General features: G+C 42.1%; 1 protein-coding gene across 1 annotated transcript in view; it reads right to left on the bottom strand.

Annotated features, from left to right (window-relative positions):
• Positions 1-4,584: 4,584 nt before the first annotated feature.
• The window catches only part of LYPLAL1 (lysophospholipase like 1), a 191,482-nt gene continuing 185,009 nt past the window's right edge, over positions 4,585-11,057 (bottom strand). Inside the window, exons 17-18 of the transcript XR_003047552.1 lie at positions 9,722-10,204; positions 4,585-8,628 (exon numbers count right to left, since the gene is read on the bottom strand). The gene's annotated coding sequence lies outside the window, so the exon portion shown is untranslated. The remainder of the gene's footprint in view (positions 8,629-9,721; positions 10,205-11,057) is intronic.

Genomic DNA, 11,057 nt, shown 5'->3' with positions numbered 1-11,057 from the left:
GTGTGTGTGTGTGTGTGTGTGTGTTGGGGGGGGTGCGTTAAAATGCCAGACATCAATTTTTGTGTCTTGGTGAAGATAACTGTACATCGAAGAGGCAGGCTTCAGACCCGTTCAGAGAATTTTTGCAAGTGCAAATGATGGGAACCTGAGAATTAGCTACATTTCTTTAAATAAACCCCCTCAAGGTTCTTCTGAAGATGGTTGTGGTTCTCCCAGCGGCCGTAAATTCTGCCTGGGAGAGGCTGGGGCAGGGTACCCTCCCACCGGCATCCTCCAGCCAGTATCCAGCGGGTGGGCGAGGCCGCCGTGGTGATGGCACCGATTAGGTAATATTCCCTGCCCCCTTAGACTGCAGAGGTGTGAACTAGTTTAAAACTTTTATGAGGGTTTTTATTAGACTCCAATGCAGTCGCAGCCTCTCTGCAGCTGCCAACTTAGCCAGTCGCTCACAAGTTACGACAAATTAGGAATACCTAGTGCCTAAGCTATTCTTACACTTTGGGGGCAAAATCCCAAACAAATCGCAGTCTTCCCTGGGGATCCAGCCTCCCTCTCAGAAGCTGCACTTATAGGCGGAACGATGGCAGAGCCGGGAGCTCATTACGGCTTCGTGGTAATGATGTGGTTCAGCTCTCTCAAACACATCAAACCCAGGATCCTTGATTATTTGCTGCCTGGCCACAGAATGCCCTCTCTCTTGCCTCTTTGATGGCTTTCCAGAGTCATCCATTCTCTTCTTTTCATTGTGTGTATTCCTTGAGTGACCTTATGACTTCTCCGAATGCCGAATTCACATCTCCAAAGGCAGTGTTGGCTTTTGATCCTCAGAATAGGTATCGTGACACGGGAAGATCTCATGCCCCTCTGCTTGGGAGAAATGCTGAGGAAGAAGGGGACACCTCGAAAGACATGGCAGCCTGGATCTGGCTTCAAAGCTCTTATTATGTGCCGGCGAAACGCACACACCGGGCTGTCCAGCTTCTTCACCTGTGAAAGACATGCATCTCCCCATATTAGGCTGACTGACACAGAACTGAATAAGCACAAGGCTCTGTTGTTCTGTCTTGACGATGTGTATCGAAATGCGTCCATTTAGCCGTCCTCAAACTTTTCCCCTTGAACTTTCAATCCAGGCACCAAAGCGACATTGTAGTGCAATGATCACTGCACTCAAACATGTCTGTTGAACAAATGAGGTTTTAGAAAGAGAAAGTGATCGTCCAAGCACTATAATGTCATATTTGAACTTATTAAAAATACCTTAATGCAGCACATGAGGCATTTGTGCGAAGATGACCTGCCTTATCCATAAGCAATATTTGAAAATATTAACTCAGTTCAGTGTGCCTCATCGTTGTGTCTGTTTTTGTCAGTTTCTATTTGACTTCCTGCCATGATGTCACTTCCTGTGAAATAGTTTGTGTTCTCTGAAAAATTATGCAGATGTAACTCATTTAAATCTTTATCCCTTTATTTTATAGACAAAATCGAGGTCCAGAAAAAAAATTGAAATAGTTTACGAGAAAAACCCGGTACAAATTCTGACTCTACCACATCCAAGAGGTTTGGCTTTGGGCAAGTTGTTTAGCCTCTCCAGGACTCTGCGGCCTCAACTGTGAACAGGAGGCCACGTTAACGAAAGGTAGAGCTGTTTGTTTACTAGTTGAATAAATGGCATATTAAGTGTCCGACATGGAAAAGATGCTCACAAACTGTAGCTACCTTCTCCTCTCTTTATAGACACATCTGGGACTGGAAACCAGAATTCCTGACTCTCAATCCAGCATTCTTTCAACTCACAATATAGTTGAGACCTAACACGTATTAATTTCAGATGTACAACATAATGATTTAAGTACATATCGCAAAATGATCACCACAGTACGTTTAGTTAACATCCATCACCATATATAGTCATAAAATGTTTTTTTTTTTTGTCATGGAAATTTTTAATACCTACTCTCTTAGAAACTTTCAAATATGCGATACGGTATTATTCATTATAGCTACTGTGATGTACATTACATCCCAGGATTTATTCACATAATAACTGGACATTTGTACCTTTTTGCCACCTTCATCCATTCACCCATCCCTCATAGCCCCTGGAAACCAACTGGCTATCCTCTGTATCTATGAGCTCATTTTGCTGGTCTCTTTGTTTTAGATTCCACATATAAGTGAGATCATACGGTATCTGTCTTCTGTCTGACTTATGGCACTTAGCATAATACCTACCCACAAGGCCTATCCGTGTTGCAGATGGCAGGATTTTCTTCTTTTTATGGCCAAATAATATTCCACTGTGTGTGAGTGTGTGTGTGCATGTGTATACACACAGAATAGAATAGATACATCACAGTTTCTACGTCCATTAATCCATTGATGTACACTTAGGTGGTTTCCATGTCTTGGCTATTATAAATAATGCTGCAGTGAACAGGGGGTTCCTTTTTCTCCATATTTTTGCCAACATTAGCTATTCCTTTTCTTAGGAACAGCTCCATGAACTGTTCCTAGAGCGTATGTACTTGCTGAAGTCTTTAAATAATACGGATAAGTAAACAGTTATGGGAAGTAAATGTCTTATGCTTGCTGCGTTGGCAAGGTAGTGCCCAGAGCTTTTCTGCCTCTAACAAATCTCCCTTTAAAGTCGGCAGTTACCAAAGGCTACTTCACGGTGTGGTTCACGGAAGCAAATAACAACCTACTTACATTTTGGACACAAAGAAGAACATCTTTACTTATTTAGTTCTGGTTTTCATTTACTCAGATTGTTGACTCATAGAATTTCTTTTCTGACTGTGGACTTTTCAAATCCACTTACTTTATTTTCTACTCTTTGGATTATTTGGTTTTGTTGAACTTTAAGAAGTCGGTGCAAATCATCACTTATTTTGCTTCTCCAAGAACACTGACATTGTCTAAGGTCGTACACCTCAGTGCAGACTGAACAGGGCGTGACACTCTGACTGTGGCTCCATGGCGATCGACGGGAGAAGCTGAGAGGCACAACCACCAGGGCTGGGTCATCCCGACTCACCCTCTGCCACAGTGTGTATTTCTTACTCAATACGATGACTTGCTCGCCTGGTATAACCACTGACTCTGTTTGCTTAGATTTTCCAGAGGGTGGCTCCAACCTATAGTGCCTATGTATATACATACACACATATATCCGTAAATATGCAATATTCACGTGTATATAACTGTGTATATTATATATAAAATTCTGTATTTTCTGTGTAATGTATATAGTACCCTATATATTGTGTACTACACGCACACTCAAACACACATGAATCTCATACATGCATCCTTTTGTACAGCATAGAATACCTACACATAGTTATTCCAAACAGTACTTATTTCTGTGGATAGGCCTGGGGATCAAGGTGGAAGGAGACTAATGGTTTTTGGTCTAAAACTTTTACACGTTTGTATTAACTAAATTAACTAAAATAAGTGCCTGCCAGTCTCAGTCTCTCCAGCATTCTTTGGGACTAAAGTCAGAAGGTTTTTCAGCATCCAGTATATTTGGTCCAAGTCGATGAGAATGTTTGCTGTTGATGTTTCCTTGTCTTTCTGGTCCTGTTTCTCTAATAAGATTTTACTGGCTCAGTCAATACACTCTCCGATCTGCTATCAGGATCTTCCTGTTTTACTTTATTCTCTTAGGACCATGGGAATTGCCTGGAAGCCATGGTGATGATTGTCATGTTAGAGAAAACATGCCAATGTCATGTCTGCATGGGCTACCTTGAGCAGAGGAGCCAGCCGCCTAGCAGAACTGAAAGAACATGGTTCTCAGAGAGACAAGGTTGATGGAGGAGAGACAAGAGAGGATCCCACAGGTCATTGTGCAGGTCCCTGAGTCTTGGTTTGACAAGGGGGTGCTATGAGTTGACTCCAAGCTAAGGAGGTTACTAAAGTTCAACTTTATCTACTCTTGGGTTAGGTGTGTATGGGCATGTGTATGTAAATTTTAGAAACGTAAAACTTATTTAGAGTTTTGTTCAAACGTAGAAAGAAAGGGTAAAGAATATTAGCTCATTTGCAGTGGAAAGAAACAAGTTTTCAGTGAGAGCTGGTTATTCCATCTAGATTTTCCTAGCTTCGAACATAATGAAAGAAAAACAGACCAACTAATACTACATTTATTTGGATAGGTGAGCTCAGTGATCAGATGTCAGCCCTCAAAAGTTATCATTCAACCTAGAAACCCAATTTAATTATTTGCAATTAATTCTCCTACTTTGTTTGGAAAAAGATGACTATATCAGTTTTACTTACAGTCTCCTTTAAAAATGTTCGTTTTCCTTCTGATTCAAGGATCAGTTTCTACTACCGTTTTTGTCTTTTCGATGTTTTTTTTCATGCAGATAAGCAAAGTGTCAAATGAAGACATGATTAAAAATAATTAACAATTATAAGAGTTTAAAAATATACTTTTCAATCTTAATTTAAACTCTGCCTTGAAGACCAAATTGATATTTTGGAAAAACCTAAATCCTTTGAGAGAACTAAACTTATTAAAGTAGTCTAATGTGCATGATATAAAGTAAAAAGAAAAAAATCATTGAATCTCTAAAATAATATTAGTTTTTTTATGTCAATTTTTCTTTAACATCGACTTCTTTTTTGACTGTTTTATTGAAAACTCTACAGACAGTAGCTTATTTTTCCACCAACCTAAGCACCTGAGACTTTTGGCTGATGGATATAAGACTAATAAAATTGCCCATAAAATGTAACTTTATATCATAACTTACACAATGTTTATATATTCCAACCTTTACTTTTTTCCCAAAAGCAAACATCTCAGTGTTTGTATGTGTAGATGCATTATATTACAATGGAAAATAAAAATTAATAACTTGATTTTGAATAATGATACTTGCTCTGTTGTCATATTGTTATGTTTTGTGCATACCATAAATCTAAATAAAGGGAACACTGATCTCATTTAGCATAAAATTCTTCTGAGCCTAACGTGAAGGAAATAGAGTAATATTTTATTGGAACATATTTTATGAGCTTGATTTTCAAATGCTATGGTAAAATCGTGTCTCCGATTCTCTGAACAGCCTGAAATAATATGGAATAATAATAATCTCTCTCTCTCTCTTGATTTAGTAGAGGAAATAGGAAATGGCTCACACCGTTATGAAGGCTGAGAAGTCCCAAGATTTGCCATCTGCAAGCGGGAGACCCAGCACAGCTGGTGCTGCCAGTCAGTCTCCTAGTCAGCCTGAGAACCAGGGCAGTTGATGGCACTAAGTCCTAATGTGACTCCCAACACTCGAGAGCCAGCGGTATCAGTATCGGAGCATAGGAGGAGATGGCTGCCCAGCTCACGCAGAGGGTGAATTCGCCCTTCCTCTGCCTTTCTTATTGGATGATGCCCACCTGCGCCGGTGAAGGCGATCTTTTCTCAATCTGCTGATTCAGATGCTCACCTCTTCCAGAAACACTCTCACGGACACACTCAGAAATAACATTTTACCAGCTATCCGGGCATCCCTTAACCCAGGCAAGTTGGCACATAAAGTTCACCATCACATCTTGTAACTAGCACACTGCGTGCTCCCACCTCTGGGTCTTTGCTTAGAGCAGTCATTTTGCAGCTATGCATTTGGCTGGCTCCTGCATCTCCTTTAATTCTTTGCTTGGTGTCGTCTTCTCAGATCCCCATGATCATCCTGTTTAAAAATTACACTCCTGCCATCCAGCACCTTCCATCCCTTTTATTCTGTCATTTTTCTCTATAGCACTTATCACTTTTGAAATGCTATTAATCTACTTATTTATTGTGCTCACTGTCTGTCTCCTCACGACATTTTATAATATTCATGATACGAGGGACTGGTATTTTTCTTTTCTCTTTTCCCCGCTGTATTCCCAATGCTTATAACTATGTATATAGTAACCCGATAAATAGTGTTGTATAAATGAATACATAAATGAATGAATAGGTATAGGTGACTTTCTCCAAACATTTGTTGTGTTCACTAGTTAATCCCCTAAATGTGTTTTTAAAAGGAATTTTAACATTTTTATAAAAATGATAGGCTTACTATAACCACCACTTAAACTGATGACAATGGACATTGTGATAATTTAGAGTAAAATCCCAAAGAGAGGGAGCCAGTAATGAGGTAAATTTGCTGAAGATCATAGAATTCTTCTTGACCATAAAAAAAAAAAAATCAATAAATGTAGTGTTACTCTGCCAAGTATGACAGAACCAGAGTTGTAAGCATTTGACTCATTCGGCACAAGGAAATTGATGTGGATACTTAAACGAAAAGACTTGATAAAAATGTGATTTGTTACTTATCTACCACTTTTACCCGGTGGGTTGTCTCAGCCCCTGAAATTTCTAAGTCACACGCCGAAAAGTGTTCTGGGCGCGGATGTTCTTGAATGCAACGGAAACCAGGTAGAAAACATAGCAGTTCCCCACAGCGGATTTGTGACTGAGCAGAGACTTGAAGGAGAGAGTGGAAAGTGGGCCAAAAAAGGGCTGGCGGGGAGGTATCGCTCGCTCTTCTCCTTCCCTTTGTCACTTGTGTATCTCTTTCTTCTTCTTAGTCTGTGACTCCCTTCCACGTTTGAGTCGGAAAGAGAACGGAAGATCGTCTTTGCACTTATATGAAGAGCGTAGTTTTTTCGTCTTTGCTAAAGATGGATACTAATTAAGAACGAAAAAGCTGCAAATAGGTATTCGGAAGAAAAAAAATGTTACTATTAGTAAGGAGAATCAAGTAGTGAAAACGATGCTGAAGCAGGGGAAAGCAGACACCGTATTCCACCTGGTCACCCTGAATCATTGTTTAGTTCTCCCCATTTTAGATTTCAAATAAGTGTCTGAAATACGTCGAGGGGGAAGAAAAATTATTGCAGTCCCATCGCTATCACGTGCCAAAATGCCGCGCGTGTTGCAAAAGTCATATTTCAATAACCTTAGACAATTTCTCCACCAGAATGAAGTCGTGTCCTATTAAGTGGTGCTTGGTCCGTCCAGCAAACATTCTGTTTACATTAGAGCGAATATCAGCGCCCGAAGACACGTAAAAGGGTAAGGAGTACTGGTTTCTCCTGGAATATTGGCCATTAAAAATGCAATTTGTTCTGTTTAGTTACGAGAATTGAGTTTTTTGGGATAAGATTCCAGCTTGCATTTTTAGATTTCTGTGCTGTCTGTGTACTTAAATATCTTTTCTCTCCAGAATCCCTTCTATCCATCGTTAGCTCTGTATCTCCCATATAAGAAGATATTTATACTAAAATAAGGAATCGAATTTGACTAGCTCTAAGTTTTAAATGCATGAGTTGGTTTCCCTAACAATAGAAGAAATGGGAGTTTTTACATACTGCCCTCGAGGTCAGTACGAGTCATTCCACCTCAATTACTTTTAAGTTTAGAGTAATCGTTAGCTTCATGGGCAACCAGAAAGAGATGAGAAGGGGCCCCGAGAATTCAATATCTATCTGTATACGGATCTGATCTCTCTAGGGCAACGTTACAGATACTATTTCATTTTGCCTTTTCTACATTAATAAAACTATTCTGTTATTCCTTTTCACGGTATAGGAATGGATTTAGAGAAGTTAAATAGTTAACCCAGAGTCACGTAGCTAATACACGGCAGAGATGGAATTCCAAGTCTGACCTCAAGGTCAATGCCCACTCAGAAAAGGGAGCTCTTGTGTGATACGGTCATCGGGGGAGCAAGGGCATGCTTGTCTTTGTGGCTATCACAAGAGAAGAGACACCGCCCCGTGGTTCGTTTTTAGACCTCAGACCTCCAGATGTCATCCCTTTCACCGGCACGGTGAACCCTACCCCGCCGAAGTCGCTTCTTCCTCTTTTCCTGTTTTCATATTTCTGTTGCGTGGATTTGATTCTGCCACCTAGGCAAGGTGGCTTTTCCCGCAGGACATGGTGTGTGCATCAAGGGCACGATTTCTTCTTACTCGTTCCTCTTTCCTTTCGGGACAAAGTTTGGTTCTGTCTACGTAACAGGTGTGCAATAAATGTTAGCAATGAAACGGTGGCTGTGCGTGAGCGTGGGCAGCCAGGACCGTGGAGGCTCCTAAGTCCTGTGGGATCTGTATTAGCAGAAAAAGATAGAAGAAACCATTTTCTTGGCATTGTAGTTTAGTCTGCTTTAGCCAAACATAGAAAGCTGTCATGTGAATATTTCTGAACCTCAAAAACAATTTTGGTTTAAGTCTGGGTGGGGGAGGAGGGGGGATGGTGGCTCCTGTTTCTCCCACACCAATCCACCCATCTCGTATTAGAACATGTAATTCCAACAGTGCTGACTGTCTTAAATTTTGTGAACAGAGTGTCCTCTGGACAGTCTTTGGTATACACATCGCCTCTTTAAAAAGCTTACTTGTGGCTTAGAATTAAATGAAAGGATCAGCAGCTGCTGAAAAAAACGTGTAGCCTCGAGGCCATGTTGATGAGTTTCTCAGGCAAGAGGGAATCATGTCAGAACCACGATTGTTCCGCTGCTTCTAGCAAGAACGGCACGACTCATTCGCTTAGCACTTGTCATTCGGTCATGCCACTTGATTTCAGCCCACTATTTCCTCTTCGAACTGGCAAAAACAACTCTAGAGAAAAAAAAAAAACAAACGAAACATTTCATAAGAAAAATCATAGGTTTCTGCTTAACAAACCATAGACCGGACTCAGTGACCGACTCACAGGATGGCTACTTCTGGTTCCGACGGCCCGGGAAGACCATGTGCGGGCCCATGAGAGCAGGACCGTGCCTCCTCTTCTCTCTGGTTCCTTAAGGGAATACTTTAACACACAGCAGGTAGGGGACCCAGTGTCCTGGTTTGCCTGGGACTGTCCTGGTTTTAGCACTGAGGGAGACCTCTCAGTCCTGGGTGAGCTGAGGCAGTTGGCGACCCCAGGATCCGGTGCCTTATCGATGCTGTCAGCCGAGACACTCGCATTCTGGGACCAGCTGATGAGCTAGAGGCTTTGGGCCATGGTGCCCAAATCACACATCAGTGGCAGGTCCCAGGGAATTTGTGCTACGAAGTAGCTATGGAATCCCCAGAGGATTCATAGTGTCCTTTATCCCGGAGCTGCCACCTACGTGTGCCCAGTGGTCAGTGCTGACACACTGGGGGTCTATCGACGGGTTCTAGGTGTTGACAGAGGGATCCCCTCTGCTCTTGGGTCGGCCGAGAAGGGCGTACCGTGCCCCTGGCCCTCAGTGCTTTTCCTCTGGCCATGAGCTATATTATTATTATTATTATTATTATTATTATTATTACCCAGTGAGCTCTGCAAAATAATACTTTCTATGTGTGCCATAACGGGACAAAAGTCAAGAAGAACTATGCAAATCCAGCTCACTCATTTTATGCACGAAGCCTAACTGAGATCGTTTCTATTAAACACAGATTTGTATCAAGCGGAAACAAAACTCTGTCCAAATTGTCTGTGTTCAGCTGTCTTCCAGGTGACTTTGGTCACTGCTTGGGAAAGCTGATGAATTATGTAACGAGTGGTAACTAACAGAACTCAGAAAGCCAAATACGCTGTGCCGGACGTCTATTCATTTTCATCCAAGGCGCACAACTAGCCAGGTGAGAAAGAATAGGCGTTTATCCGCATAATATCAACACACATTCCTGTTGCTTCGCTTACGTGTTTTCAGCAAACATACGCCATTTCAGTCTGAATTACCTTTAAGTTCGAGGTACCCGTCCGACACTTCGATCCCACACTTGGATTTGTATATACAGTTATAATTTCAAAAATCGAGATGTCAGAAATGTAAAGACAGCGAAGTAAGGACGATATACTTAAAAAAAATCTAAGTTTCCGAGACAACAGGCGTTTGCACCTTTACTTAATTATTCTGTAAAGATTAGTTCAAGTTCAACCTGGAGAAAGGATTCAGAGGGAAATAGGCCCATGAAAGGCTATGCCCCAAGGGCGCGGGGTTTCCGCTCTCTGGGCTTCTTCGCTGTTTCTCGCAGGCAGTGAGTGGAGAAGGGACATCTGGGCCTTCGCAGACCGGGACTCGACGTCGCGCCCAGCTCGAGTCCGGCCCGACTTCTGGCTCCTTCGTTGCTTAATACGTTCGTGGCCTCATTCCAGTTCCCAGTGGCTGGAGTTCTATTCCACATCACACGGTCCCTGTCCCATCTGGTGCTAATTGGCACCCTTGTGGGTAGTTTCCAAAAGCAGAACAGGAAAAATAAAAAGGATTATCTTTCTATCCTTGGAAGCTAGAAGCTTTGTACGGGCAGTCCTCGATTTAAAATGAGCTGCGTACTAAGACGCCGTATGTAAATCAGTTGTTTAGAAACCAGAACAAATTTTTCTAATAAAGTCATGCCTGACGGTTAGTTCCCAGGTCAGCCCAGTTCTCAAAAGACCATCTAACCCGTGAGGTACCCAAGAAAGAGTTCTCATTTTAATCGCGTGGAACCATCGTGGGCGAACCAAGAAGTAGGAAGAGATGGTGAAACCAATACTACCTTTGGTGACTCTCACCGATCGTGGGACCTTGGACAATTCCCAGGTATCTTTTTAGCCCCAAGTGTCTTTAAATGAAAGGGGGGCGGGGGCAGATAGTAAAAATTGCTTTTCATCTGTCCCTGGGTTGTTATTGCAAGAACCAAATAAGATGGAGTCCATGAGGCAATTTGAAAACTATTTCCCCTCCCCCTGAAATAACAGAAGCACAGGTTTCCTCTCTGCTTCTTCCTAGATGTCATCAGCAGGGGGAGGTGTGTGAGGGGCTGTCGCCTCTTTGTGGTTCCCACTGGGGATATGGGGGGTGGGGCACTGAAGTGGTAGCAACAGAAGCTACTGAGCGATGAGACCAAGGGGCTGGCTCCTTAGAACCTTCTGTCCCATCGAAATCCTCCAAGGTGACCTCTTGGTCTAGGCTGCTCTCTGTCACCCTTGCATTTTCTTCCTAGGACTCCAGGGATCGGCCTGTTGGTTTCACTGTCAACACCTGTTGCTTTTAAACAGTACATCTTTCTCCTCAACTTTATTGAAGATTTAA

Source organism: Pteropus alecto, unplaced genomic scaffold, assembly GCF_000325575.1.
Source record: "Pteropus alecto unplaced genomic scaffold, ASM32557v1 scaffold65, whole genome shotgun sequence".
Lineage (NCBI taxonomy): Eukaryota > Metazoa > Chordata > Mammalia > Chiroptera > Pteropodidae > Pteropus > Pteropus alecto.
Note: the sequence above shows the minus strand (reverse complement) of the source record. Positions and strands in the feature narration are given on the sequence as shown.